Here is a 15,113-nt window from a genome sequence, read left to right as displayed (position 1 = left end):
AACAATTATTGGCTTTGTTCAAAAAGAAGAAAGAAAATAAAGAAATAAATAAAATAAAAAAGAGTAATAGTTTTGTTTGGTTGTTGCTACTTCCAGGATCCAAATTCTTTTAGTTCTGCTGACTATTTATGCAGAATGAATTATTCAGTAGTTAGTGTGACTAACATGGCCCATGTGAACGAATTTAGTAATTCAGTGAAGGGTTTTTGTTTTTGGTTTTTTAGTTCCATTTCTAAGTGACTTAACTTGCTTTGTTACTACTGCCTTAGTAAGATTCATTCTTGATTAGTGCTACATTTTGCTAATCACATATTTCTGAAGTCAAGGGAGATTATCGCATACACATATTCAGGCACTAAACATTTATTTTGGAAAAAATTCTTAGTGTCTAAATATTTCAGACATTAAAGAACATTTGATCTCAATGACTTGCTTACTGCATAACTTCATGAGAATAAAATAAAATAGTTGGCTAATGTCCCTGTGTTTCTTTCCATGTAAAATGGATGCCATGTACTAGTTTATCAGATGGTCATAATAAGGGCCTAATATGTGTGAAATTCTTCCATTCAAAATTAGTTAAGATATTATATTTCTGCAAATTGCTAAATTGGATTTCATCAAAATTTAAAACTTCTTCTTTTTGAAAGGCACTGTTAATTAAGAGAATAAAAAAACAAGCCACAGATTGAGAGAAAATGTTTGCAAAGCATGTATTAGTTGAAGGATATAAAGAGCTCTCAAATCTCCACAATTAAAAAACAATAATGAGCAAAAGATTTGAGAAGACACTTTACCAAAGAAGATATACAGATGTCAAATAAGCACATGAAAAGATACTCAATGTCATTAGTCATTAGAGAAACACAAATTAAAATGACAATGAGATGTTATTATATATCAAACAGAATGGCTAAAGTTAAATAGACTGACTATACCAGGTGTTGGTGAGGATGTGGAGGAACTGGAACTCTCACACACTACTCGTGGGAATGCACAACAATGCAGCCTCTTTGGAAACAGTTTGGCAGTTTCTTGAAAAGCTAAACATACACCTGCCATACAACCCAGCCACTGCAGGAATAGGTATTTATCCAAGAGAAATGACAAGACCAATGACCATAGTAGCTTTTTTGATAAAAGCCAAAACTGGAAATGGCCCAAATAGTCAACAACAAATGAATGGATAAACAAATCATGCTATATCCCTATGATGGAATACTGCTTAGTAATGAAAAGGAATAAACTATGGATATATGCAACAACATGGAATAATCTTCAAATAATTATGCTGGGTGACTGAAACCAGACCGAAAAAGAGTATATTTTATTTTATTCCCTTTATGTAAAACTCTAGAAAACACAAATAATCTGTAGTGAAAAAAAGCAGATCAGTGATTGCTTGGGGAGGAGGCTGAAGAGAGGAGGAATGTATTACTACAAAGGGGCACATGGAAGCTTTTGCGGATGATGAGTATATTTGCTATCTTGAATATAGGAATGTTTTCTTGGGTTTACACATATGACAAACATCAGATTGTTTATATTTGTGCAGTTTATAGTATGTCAATTAGTCAATTATACTTAATAGAGTTGTGTAAAAAGATGAAGTAGTTCTGGAAATGTAGCCACAGAGTGGCACTACTTCTTGTTTCTGGTGGTCTTGTGAAATTCCTCCCCAATTTTTCTACACAGAGGCCAGATCAGCAGTAGTAAACTGTGTGTGTGTATACACATGTATATATATACCAAAAAAAGTGTGTATATATATATATATAGATATATATATACACACACACACACACACACACACACACACACATACACACACATACACTAATATAAAGCAAGTATGCAAATATGCATATAAATTTTGGGATCTGACTGACCTGGGTTCTAATTCTGGCAAAGACAACTAGTTGTTCCTCAATTCCTTTTCTCCCCTTATTCCTTAATATTAGAACCCCTGAGTCTTAGCTAAGCACGTGGCTGCCTGGAATAAAGATTAGTTTTCTGACCCTCTTTGCAGCTAGTTGTGGCCATGATTAAGGTCTAGCCAATGGAATATAAGCAGAAAGATCATATGTGACTTCTGAGAAGTGTCTTTAAAGGATGGAGCACACATTTCTTAGCTTTCCTCCTTTCTGCTGGCTGGAATGACAATGTGGTGGCTGGAACCTGAATGGCCCTACTGAACCATGAGGAGAAGCCATATGTGAACAATAATGGATGATGACATGGAAGGAGTTCCTGATCTTGACACCTTGAAGCATCACATCAGTCCTGCACAATTTACTTCCAGCCTTTTAAAATAGGACAGACAAAAAGAAATAAACTACCTTTGTTTAAGTTTCCCTCTTTTCTAACATCGACAGTTAGTCTGAAGCATAACTGATATATTGGACAAATAACTCACAATTTTCTAATTCATAAAACTTGAATAATTTTATAATAGTTTCTATCATAAAGAGTTATTATGAGGACTAAATGAGACAATGCATTGAAAACACTTCGTATTATGTCTGACCCCATAGTAAATGCTCAATAAAATATAAGCTTCACTAATTGTTATTATTTACATGAACTCATCCATGACTTAAGATATAAAATCAGCTCCAAGATCTTAGCTTGGAGACCTCTGTAGTAACAGAGGGAAAGAGAGCATCTCAGTCCTCCCCTTTGCCTTGGGACCCTGGTGCCCCAATGGGGCAGTTTGATGAGATGTCCTCCTGGTGCTCTTCATCCCATCACTGCTGCTGAGATGGATACTGGGGCCCAGAAACCACCCTGCCACCCAGTCTGATCAACTGAATGAATACAAGTCTGAACGAAATGGAAAGGCACTGGACTTAGCATCCCCTCCTCTGGAACAGATGTGACTGGTACCAGCTTTTTCATTGTGAGCAATTCCATATTTGAAGGACCGTAATTTTTTCCAGTTGGGAGTGGACAACTGACTACATGCCATGAGGAAACACCACTACCTGAGCCTTCTCATCCTCTTTCAGTATTTTCAACAGGGGCATCAGTTTCATGGACAAGTTAATTTTCAGTTCAGTAAACGTGGCTAGGCTGGTTTAAAAGAACAGAAGGCAACTTTCCTGGGAGAAAAGGAGTCAGTAGCTGCTCAGAATTCAAGAGCTTCCTTTCTTCTAACATTGCCAGAAAATGGCCAAGAACAGCAGTTGTAGGTAAACTGGATTCTGAAAGGCAAGAGGTGGGACCAGGGGTTCATAGGCCAAGTAATTAAAAACAAACAAACAAACAAACAAACAAAAAACACTGAAATGAAAGAGAAGGCTGTAACTGAGCAAAATCCCTTGACAATAACAAGTTATTGACTGGCCCTGAATATCTCAGTAGGAGCACCTTTTCCCAGGAAATCCTAACCCAAATGGATTATAAACCTGAGAATGGAAGGCAGTTTACTCAGGGCATCTAGCCCTGACATGTCCTCATCTGGGGGTGAAAGGCCATTGACAAGACAACTTTGTGTCCTCCCAGCCCCACCACTGCCACACACACACACACACACACACACACACACACACACACACACACACACACATCTCATTAGAGGTGACTTGGGAATGAGAAGTAGGGAATTCCGGGACCACTAGGTCTCTGGTTAACATAAATCCCATAACTGTTCATGGGTCCTCAATAGAGAAGTGTCTCGGCTGATGCAGAGGGTAAGTCGCTCCGGGAAATTTCTATTTTATTTTACATGACTTGGAGTGGTAGTTAATAAAACCAATGACAGAATCAACATTCAAAGGCGGTAGAAAGACTGGAATAATGTACTGAAAATCACACGAAATATAAGAGCTACAGATTATAAAGTCCTGTATTTAAGATCCAGAAATCAACTACATGAACAGAGAACAGGAAAAATCTTGATGAAAACCAAGGGAAGCACAGTCTAAACTCTCTTCTACAGAATTCTCCTTCAGGAGATTCACAGCGTGCATTGCATGGTATTAATTAATTAATTAAAAAGGGTTACAAACAGAGTGGAGGGACCATACCATGTAAATCCTGGGATGTGCAACATTCACAAAACAAAGGCTGACACCGAACTGTCAACAAACAGACTTTGTCCCCAGGTACAAATTCCCTTGTCATTTGGTGGCAAGTATAGCATACACCTTACAGGATAAATCAGAAAGCCTTGGCGGTTTGTCAATGTCCTCACTACTCACAGCATCACACTTAAATAGAAGATTCTAGCCTTCCCCATACTGATAATGTTGATTAATAGAATAAATTAACTAGACCGATACTGTCTTGTGATCAGCAGATGGTTCCTGTTTTTCTCTTACACTAGTCTAAAGGCTCTTGCTACAAACTACAGCTCTGAAATCCAGTGTTTTAGAAGAAACATCAAAGAATCTCAATAACAGATGGTATCTGACAACTGTCAGACTCTACCCAATGGCAGAATTGGAACTTCCAGGACTTTTTTAGTCATGAAACAGACTTCATGGAGGTGGAGCTTAACCAGAGATCACAAAACAAGAATGAATTACCTAGGACTGAAATAATGAATTTGATTGTGGTTAGTGTTCCATTGTGAATTACTTCTTAAGCTAATTTTTATCTCTCAGTTGAACATTGAACACACGTTCAATTGGTATCTTGTTCCAACTGATACCAATTTCAGAAAAATATTTCAGAAAAATATTCTCTGAAAGTTCTTCCAATAAGTTGTCAAGAAAGCTCAAATACTGATTCTGTAGAAAAGATGTCATATATTGATTGATATTACCACTTAGAACAGTAGTTAAATGCTATACAAAGTACATTCACTAAGTTTTTTACTTTCTGTTGTGACATAGTTAATTGTATAGGTTCAATGCTCAACATCTCTTATACTTACATAAATAAAACAGATCAAGTAGCACAAAATATATCAGAAATAAAATTTTCAGTCTTGGTTTCTGGGTATTTTTTCACAAGGAAAGGGTTGGCTTATCCAAAAATGAATGATTTATGTGGTCAGATTGTAGTATGTGCTTTTTTTTAAGACTGTCTCGGTGCACTCAAAAGATAGAGGTCTTAACTTCCGGACCCGTCAGAGGACAAGATGAAATCAACTTTAGTAGGTGGATAATTACACAAACATCAGAAACAATGCTTCTGATAAGGAAGCACAAAAGATAAATCAACAAATAAGAATTCAGTACCAAAAGAGGAACCTTGACATTGCAAAGACAATAGAGCAAATGAAAAAGATGTGATGCCTGGATGTACAGAGCTTCACGTGGCCTCGTGGTCTGGAGAAGCCGACAGCAAGTCACAGTCCCTGGGCTTCTGAAAAGACTGGACTGATTGTACCTATGATGATATGGGCGAATTGTTTAAAAGATGCAATTTCCATTTTGTGTACTATAATAATGATGGTTTATAGTTTTAACTTATCTGTATGATGTTTTAGAATGCAAGCAGAGGCCATCCTGAAGGTGACTTGCAATGTGCATCTGTCACACTGTTGAAAACACTAAGCTATGCTGCAGAAGAAAAAAACCAAATAGGATGGATGAAACTCATAAGATGTGCTAAGTAAACACAAATAGAGCTTGTGTGTGTTAAATGCAGACAGAAAAGAATGGACAAGCCAGGAGAACCCTAATATTCATGACATAATAAATATACACAAGACGTATGAAGCACTAACCAGAAAACCCAAATACTCAGGATATACAAAATATGCACGAACACTCAATGCTCATAAGGTTTTAATCTGGCCGACCACTGGTGTCAGCCATCATGGCCTATGCATTCTCTCTCCATTAACGACAAATAAAACTCATGATTGTTCAATAAGCTAATTAATGACCTGATTAATGACAAGGACATACTGGTCCCCGTCCTTGTGTCTCTCTGACAAGTATATGTCACTAGCTCAGCTGCGGTTTTCACAAACCAAAGCATTAGTGGTGAAGGCTGATGTGGGAGAGAGAGAGAAACATGAGCTTTGCACACCCTAGTATTCATATACTATGGTCCTTCCTGGACACTTCAACCTATTTTGTGTTACCATCACTTTCTACTCACGATGTATGTTAAATTGCCTTAATAAATTGCCATGTGATTTCAGCATTTTAATTTCATCTGGGAGCCCTTCTGTTGTGTGACCTCTGGGAAAGCTTGCCTGGTAGTTGCATACTAGGAGGTACACACTGCATCAAGGTAATTTTCCAAAAGACAGATGGAATCCAGGATTCTGGAAAACTTAACCAGTTAACTAGTATGATTATGCCCCCTCAACTAGGTTCCCAAGGGACATCTACATCCATACAGTGTCCAAGGGCCATCCATGGAATCCCATCTGAGGATTTAGGTCCCTGGAATTAACAATGCAATCTTACCATGGGCTCCCAGTGTTCTGGGCCACTTAGAGCCATAAGTCTTTCTGCTTAGATTAGGTGTCCACTGAAACTAACTAAATGGCATCCTTATCACCCAGATCTGTACCAAACTTTAGCTCAAAGGGTCAAGGAAAAGAAAATAGCATCCTGGAGATAGTTGGTCAAGGGAAGAGTTACATGAGCTTGTCTAATCTCACTCCAGGCCTTCCCACATTCCTCCACCTGGACATGATTAAAGTTCACCATATGGACTCAGAGTTCCAATTCCTTTTGTGTCCACCATCACATTTTGAAAACTTAGGCTCTTTGCACCAAGGCCCTGGGGGGTAAGACGGGGAGCTTAGAACTCCACCTGGTGGTCAGAATATTGTATTAACAGGTTTTTGCTAAGCATTGGTTGCACTGTTATTCAAGCACTTGATAAAGGTTTGTTTTCTTAAGGGCTCTGCAAATGATCACAAGATCAGATACTATACAAGGAGACCCTTCCTTTGGAGGCCAGTTGGCCTAGGTGATCTCTAAAGTCCACTCTAAATCTTAGATTTTATGATGCTTTCATAATTCGTCTCGTCACAAACACAAAAGACATTACAAGCAGTCCTCACTTTGCAGGTTCCCACCACTGCATCTCTGAAGACAGTTCACCTGGGCACCTGAAATGGAGTACTGATCGTTATCACATGCGCTAGGTGTCATGAAGAAGAAAGATTCTTAAAGGATAGGAAGTGGGAAGTTTTGCTGGGCATATGAAATAGAAGGTGCATAAGATAAATGGCTGCTCCTAGGAGTGAAGTGGAGGGCAGCAGAGAGGGGAGCCCCAAGGGGGCGGCCACAATGGAAGACGGAACACACTGGCAGGAGTGAGGAGTCAGGGCACAAAGGCAAACTTCCTCTACTGCCTCTTTGTGGGTTTTTCCCCGTTTTATTTCATATTTATTAGGTCATTTACTGAGCCCCTGAACTGCTTCTGTTTGCCCGTAGACTTGGCACACTACAGCTCAAATTTTTTAAGAAGACTAGAAATTGTCAAATTGATTTTTATAACCATCCTTAGATATTGGAGGGAGATGAACCATCTGCAATATCTATTTAGACAAGCAACAGCCACTTCAGCTCAGGCAAATGAGGACTCTGAGTTGGAAGAAATCTTAGAGGCCACTTAGCCTAACCCTCAACCAAAGTAGGAATTTCCCTTTAAAACCGCTGTATGGAGACCAGCAGGCTTCTGCCTATAACACACCCCCAAACTTGATTCACCTTCAGTAAATCCAGTCAGCATCCTCGCATACATACAAGACAGATGCTAAGGGTCTGATTGCCATCTTGCTCAATGAGAACAGTACATTTGCACATGGAGGGTTTGATAATAATACAGCACAATTGCAAAAAGAGGATCTGGAGGACAAAAATGATTGCTCAAATAAATATATCATTTCCAGTTTGAAAAAATAACCAGCTGATGAGAAATCATTTATGTATTGAGAGCTGAAACCGATTTTGGTGAAAGTGAGCCCATATACAGAAGATCACTGCTTTTTTGGAGTCATTTTCTTTCTGTCTTTGACACTACACCAAATATTACTTTCTTTTAGAAATTCTATTAACAGTGTTACAGAAAATTTAGGAAAAACATGCATAATCCTATCAATGAATACACTTTCCTTTTGTATTTCTTCCTCACCAACCCTTGCTCAAATGCACACACAGTTTTACACAGCTATCATCAAAGGGTTCAAATTATTGGATTTTGAGAAGATGCTGTCACTTTGTTCCTATATATTCATTTCCCCCTTCTTTCTTGTTAATAAAACCCTGGTCTTGCCTCCAAGTGGCAATATGCCTGGCCCCAGGTGATGAATCAAGTTTGATAAGCCAATTGTAATCATACTGTTCCCTATTTTTCCTTATAGCTAAAGAGTGATCCGTGAACCAGCTTTGGCCAGAGACATGTAGGGAATGCCTGCAGGGAGTGCTTCTGGGAACGTTCTCACTTTCATCATAAGAGGGAATTCCGTTACCCCTTCTTTCTATATTGATCATAGACATGATGGCTAGAACCTTGGCAGCCATCTTGTGACCAAGAAGAAAAGCTCAGAGGAATCACAGAGATGTCAGCCTTGAACAAACGCTGAAACTGGATTTCTTGGCTTTTGAGAAAAATGAACTCATATGATATCATATGGCATTTTTCTTTCTCTTTCTGACTTAACATCACTTAGAATGACAAAGATAGATTTTTTTTCCCTGTTTTTTTAAATTGAAGTATAGTCAGTTTACAATGTTGTGTCAATTTCTGGTGTACAGCATAATGTTTCAGTCATCCATACACATACATAAATTCCTTTTCATATTTAAAGAAGTTAGATCTTAAATGAATAATTATTAATTTCTCTTTGAGGGATAAATTGTATTTGTCTATTGGCCTTAAAGTTTTATCTCCCTTTCAAAACTTTCCCACTATCTTGCCTCCACAAATTCCAATCTCCTTCTACTTTGTGCTCATAATTCAAGTGAGAGGTGCCCTGGAATTCTCTGTTCCTGCTGGTACATTTCACCCTCTACGTCCTCCAAAGGCTGATGAGTCACTGAGCATCTTAAAGCACAGACTGTACCACCAAGCGACATTGCAAAAGTTTCTGATAATACCTAAAAGGGTATGAGTTCTAAGAACTCCACTAACAGGCAGGGGAGGGGTTTGGAAGAGGAAGCTGACAGCGCTAGCGGTCACAGCACAGCTCTCTAAGAAGCTGGGATGAGAAAGGAAACACCCACTCTCCTTTTCGGCTTTGGGGAAAAACAAACAAATTTTGCCATGGCTGAAAGCCTAGAGGAACAGGAAGCCAAACGCTGTGTGGTGCTGCTGCCTCAAGCCCTGTGGCCCTGGAACGGGAGGCTGCATGAGTCTCAGCACCAGGTTCCAAGTGGGGCTCTCTAGAGCCGAGGGCCTAGAGCAATTATTTCATTAGCTCAACACAAGTTTCTACTCTGATTTGGCTGTGGAGACATGGACTCTTTTATTTTTTTAGTATCTTCCTAATAACTACTGAGGACAATGGCCACTATCTTACCCTTTCAATAGATGAAGAAAAGACTGTTAAATGCAAAAGACCTCGAACAGAAGATGTTCCATGTTTGCATGGTAAGCTGGATCTCACAGTCTACCTTCGTCATGATCTGTACCCCAGAGCACATCATTTATTTCATAACACGTGACTTTTCCCTACCTTGAAGGACTAAGGGGACCATCTGATTCATTTTCCTTAGTACTGACACAGGGCCTGGTCCGTAGGAGGCACTCAACACTAGGAAACTATGACAAATCCTTACTAGATAAACTGCAAATGTGAGAGACAAAAATGTTAGCGTGAATGAAGTGAGTGGGTTTCCACTTCATACATCAGCAACAAGATATGATCAAAAAAGTTTCATTTTATTTCCAAGATGATTGTTTTCATAATTAGTGTTTCATTCTCTTTTCATGCCTCTCTAAAAGCTCTCTGCATTCTAAGCATACTTCTCTTCCCCTCATATCTTTTATCCTTTGTCCCTTCCTCCCCGCCCACTCCCAACTCCTTTCTTGGTGATCTTGGTACTCCGTGGCTTTGGCACTGACCTCTCTGTCCATGACTCCTAAATCTACATCTACACCAAGGCTTTTCTCCAGGGTCCCAGACCTGTTCTTCCAACTGCCTTGTAAGCATTTCTACACTGATGTCCTGGAAGGACCTCAAATACAACCTACCACCAAATGAGCTCTTCATGGCAGCACCAGTCCCTACCTCACCTGCTCTGCCACCTCTACTTCCTGTTGTATTTAGTGACATCGCTTCAGGCAACCAAAGCTGGAAACACTGGCAATGCCTCCTACAGGAGTGTCAAATGGGACTGTTTCTGCCTCATTTTCTCTTGAGGTACCCAGACAAGTGTAGTAGGCTGAGTAATGATCCCCCCCCAAAGATATGCACATCTGAATGCCTAGAACCTATGAATATGGTAGCTTACATGGCAAAAAGGACTTCGTGGATGTGATATAGTTAAGGATCTTGAGACAGAGAGATTATCCTGGTTGGCCCAATGGAATCACAAGGGCCTTCGTAAGAGCGGTCAGTTGGGGGAGGAGAGGACAGGAGCTGAGTTGGAATGATGTGGCCATTAGCCAAAGTGGCTCTAGAAGCTAGAAAAGGCAAAAACCAAAACCAAAACCGACTCTCCTAGGAGCTCCAGAAGGAATATAGTCTTTGATTTTAGCCCCAGAAGACCCATTTCAGACTTCTGACCTCCAAAGCTGCAAGATAAAGTTATGTTGTTTTAAGCCACCAAGTTTGTGGTAGTTTGTTACATCAGTCATGGGAAACTAATACAGCAAGAGATTGCAAATACCAAAGTGAGTGGGAGCAGGTTTCCAAAGAAAGTGGCCCCTGAGATATCTGCTCCAAGGATCAGGGTGACAGAAGTGCAGACAGGATTTGGTGAGGAGGTGGGTCTGGGGAGCTGCTGGCATTTGTGGGTCTCCTCCCTTCCCCCTCTTAGCGGAAGAGGTGGGCGCAACTTCCAACTGCAGCCTGTTGAAAGGAGCTTCAAGAGTTCCTATCAGAGACCTTTACAATATGTTTCATGTTGTTGGGACATGCAGACAACTAGTGCCTGAAGCATCCCTGCTGAGGTTGAGGCTGACTGACGTCAAGGGCTGAGGTCTGAACCCACGTGGGAAGTCAAGAGAGCCTGAGGGTCCAGAAATCCAGGGAGCAAGTGAAGGAGGACAGATTTGGAGGCTGAGGCAGGAAAATTCTGGTGGCGGACCTTCCCTCCCAGAGGTAGCGGGTACACGGGGTGTGTTAGGGTTTCCTTGGGACCAGTGTGGGTCACCCCAGGAGAGAGAGAGGTGTGGGGTCGCCTGTCCAATAGGCGACCTGGAGGGCAAGGCAGGGAGACGAAGATGGCTGGGGATGTGCTGCCCAAGGCCCAGGGCTTGAGAAAGGAGCCACGGGTGCTGCAGAGAGAAGTCGGCAGGGACCCTCTGAAGTGCCCCGGAACCAGCCCAATGAGCCGAAGCCAAAGTAAGACCTGCCCCAGCCCCTTATCTCTTTGGAGTTTTGACTATTCCTTGGGACTGGACATTTACATTCCTGAATTGAGCCTGTTTTGTAACTAAAAGTGATCACAGGGTTTGCCTGAGGGTGACCAGCAGAGTCATGCAGGGGCCACCTCCTCTTAATTAGAAGCAAAGAAGCTCCTCCCCTCCCCTCGTAAAGTTCAGAGGGACCGTGGGAGAAAGTAAAGGTGCCTTTTGATGCAAACCATGCCTCTTGCTTATTTGATACCCTACCCACCCTTGGTGTTTTTTCTACTCCTGGCCCAAGTCCTGCCGCTGGCATCTGCCCACCCTCTCCTCCATCCCTCCCCGCACCTGCTCTCAGACCCCGCCACTCCCTCAGGTGCCCCTCGGCCTCCCTGCCCACATCTCTCCCCCTTCCCGCCCACCTTCACCACCATGGCCTCCGCCACCTTCCGCAACTCTCAATGACCCTGTCATGAGTGGCTGGAAACTTCCCCGAAGCTCCCTGCTCCCCAGGAGAGTCTAGAGAATGAGATGCCAGCCGCTGTGTGTGGTGTTTGGGGCCCTTCACAGTCCGACTTCTAGTCACTGGCACCGGGTTCCCTGTCCTCCAGCTGCAGGGCTGCTCGCCGCCGCCTAGATATATCACGCACCCCAGTACCTTTGCTCTTCCTCTTCCTTGGTCCCCCCTGCCCACTCCCATTAGACCCCCTTCTTTGTGAAACTCCTAAACCATCCTCTGAAGACCCACTGGAAATGTCAGTTCCTCTGTAAACCTTGGCCAGTCTTCCCAAACAGAAGTGACCTTCCCCTCGTCCTCCTTGGGGTCCCCCCAGCACGTTATCCATTTCCAGTGCAGGGCACTGTGCTCGATGCGGAGCACCAGGGTAGGTGAGGTGGGGCCTTTGTCCTGAAGACCTTCTGGATGCTCAGTCTACTGAGATAGGCAGAGAGGTACAACGACAGCAGCAGTGGCCGGATGGGGCCTCCCCCACGGCCTGACTGTGTCACACTTTATAACACACACGTGTAAGGTAACACACATCTCCTCCACTGCACTGTGAGCTGCTAGTCTGGGAAATTCCCAAGGACAAGGGTCAGGTTTTAGGTCCCTCTATCTCCTCTCGGACAGTGCCTTATATACAGCCCACACGCCATGATGCTCAGTTTTACAGAAAGAGAAGATAAAAAATTCTGTCTTGAATTTGTGTAGCAATTTATAGGAATCAAGGCACTTTTCACATACCCATCTAATGGACTTCTCCAGGACGGTGGTCTCTAGCGTGGGTACTTTCAAGAAATACTATTTCCTGGGGGGAGGGTGTAGCTCAGTGGCAGAGTGTGTGCTTAGCATGCTCAGGGTGATGGGTTTGATCACCAGAACCTCCATTAATAAATAAATAAATGCACCTAATTATCTCCCTCTGACCCAAAAAAAGCAAAGAAAAAAATTTTTTTTAAATACTATTTCCAGGTCCCACCTCCAGAGACACTGATGGAATTACTTGGTGTGGGCTCAGGTATTGATATTTTTAAAAAAATTACCCTTTGGTGATTCTACCACGTAGCTAGGCTGGAGAAGCTCTGCTCTCCAAGTGGGGCAAGTGCCACCTCCACTTGGTTTGTGGGGAAATGGAAGCAGGCAGAGGTCATATAATTTGCTTGAGCTCACGGAGCCTGTTAAGGAGGGAGTCAGGACATTGATTCAGGATGGCCTGGCCTCAGGAAAGGAAGCAAGAATAGTGAATGGAGCGCTCATGAAGGTGCAGGGTCTTGCAAACAGCATTCCACTGTAAAGCACCAGTGATGCTGGCCTCATGGGGAAGGCAGGCCACTAGCAGTAGGGAGCCCAAAGGGAAGTGCAGTTCGCTAGAGAAAACCTTCTTCCTTGTGGTGGGTGAGACAAAATACAATATTTTTACCCTGTGCTTCTTTGCCTATTGGTCTTTATCTTGATTAACAGTTTCTCTGAATTCACTTGCCCTCTTCTGGTGACTCCATCCTAGATACTCCAGCCTGAGGTGTTAATTTGGTTGATTAAACAAAAGGAATCTCTTAGAAGCCATCTTAAGACTCTGAAGGCCAAATTTCCCCCAAAACATTCACTACTGCCAGATTTCCAAGGTTCACGAAAATACCAATGAATTCATAGGAAGTAGATCCTCAGTTTTAACTCTGAACTTGGTTCAAAACCATGAAACTCAACGAAGAGTAAGAAACCATAAAACCAGTCACCACTCAGACAGCCCCTAGGTTGTGAGTAACTTACTCCAAATTCCAAAAGTTTGTAAATCAATTGTTTGGAATGCATAATAGACTTTCCTACAGAAACCATCTTCAAAATAATGGTGAAGTTCTCAAGCTCTCCCATAAAGTTTATCTCAGGCAGGGTTTATCTCAGATAAACAAGGATTATTGATAGAGTGGAGAATTCCAGAAATTCTCCATCATTACTTTCTGGGAGAAAAGTAAAGAAGAATTCGACATCCTGAGGGGGTGGGGGAGGCGCTTTGTTGTCCCCAAGCAAGTGAGAAACCAAGAGGGCACAGGCTTTTGCTGGTCAAGGCTGGAGGGAAACACCAGCAGAAGTGGTGGTTACCCACTGATTATCTTGTGTTGGGAATTCAGTGTATACACACACATACATATACATGCATGCATATACACATATGTACAAATACACGCACATATATACAGACATACATATTTACACACACACGCACACACACATGGATTTAGGACTCAAAAGAATCTCACAGAGGAGCAGTTTCCCAGTATCCAGCCTTTGAATCTTTGGGTGAGACATGGAGGATGAGACAGGGGTGGCCAGGACTCCGTGTATAACTGCCACATTACTTTGGATCTTTCATCATAATCATAGAGCCACATTTTATTCTGCTCTTTTACAAAGTAAAAGTTTATCAAGAAACTCTGGTTGATTTATGTTACACTATAATGCATGAGGTTGATTAATGGTATCATTCTGTATTATACTGCGAATCCAAGCAGAGCTTTTTTCCTTAGGATAAGATCTACAAGCACATTACATCTTCAGATTTTGTGTTCCTTAATAAAACACAGGCTGGAGCATAAGTCAAATGAAACAAGTTCCTAACTATAAAATCAGAGTGCATGCCCCTGTCTCACACTGTACACAAAAATTAAAATAGACCATAGACCTAATGTTAAAGCAAAAACTATAAAACTCTTAGAAGAAAACCTAGGAGCAATTCTTTGTGACCTGGGATTGGGTAATGGTTTCTTAGCTGCGACACTGAAAGCAAAAGCAACAAGAGAAAAAGTAGATATTTTGGATTTCATCAAAATTAAAAACTTTTGTGCTTCAAAGGACATTATTATAAAAATGAGGTGATCCTATAGAATGGGAGCAAGTATCTGCAAATCATATATTTGACAAGAGGGTTGTGTCCAGAACATATAGACAACTCTTACAACTAATTAAAAGGACAAATAACCCAATTTTTAAAAAGGGGATAAAAGTTTGAATAGACATTCCTCCAAAGAAGAGAAACAAATGGCCAATATAATCATGAAAAGATGTTTAAAGCCATATGTCACTAAAGAAATGCAAATTTAATCCAGAATGAGATACACTTCCATTGTGAGTCACTGGAAACCTTTGATTTATTTCTTTTTGTTCCAGAGAGGTGAGTGCCTGTAGAAAG

The 15,113-nt window shown here is 41.5% G+C and overlaps 1 protein-coding gene across 5 annotated transcripts in view; it reads right to left on the bottom strand.

Moving 5' to 3' along the window:
• Nucleotides 1–15,113, bottom strand: part of RIPOR2 (RHO family interacting cell polarization regulator 2) — a 179,217-nt gene that overhangs the window by 139,186 nt on the left and 24,918 nt on the right. The window lies entirely within an intron of this gene.

The sequence above is a fragment of the Vicugna pacos genome, chromosome 20, assembly GCF_048564905.1.
Source record: "Vicugna pacos chromosome 20, VicPac4, whole genome shotgun sequence".
Taxonomy (NCBI): Eukaryota; Metazoa; Chordata; class Mammalia; order Artiodactyla; family Camelidae; genus Vicugna; species Vicugna pacos.
The sequence above is the reverse complement of the archived record's forward strand: the minus strand, read 5'-3'. Positions and strand labels throughout refer to the sequence as shown.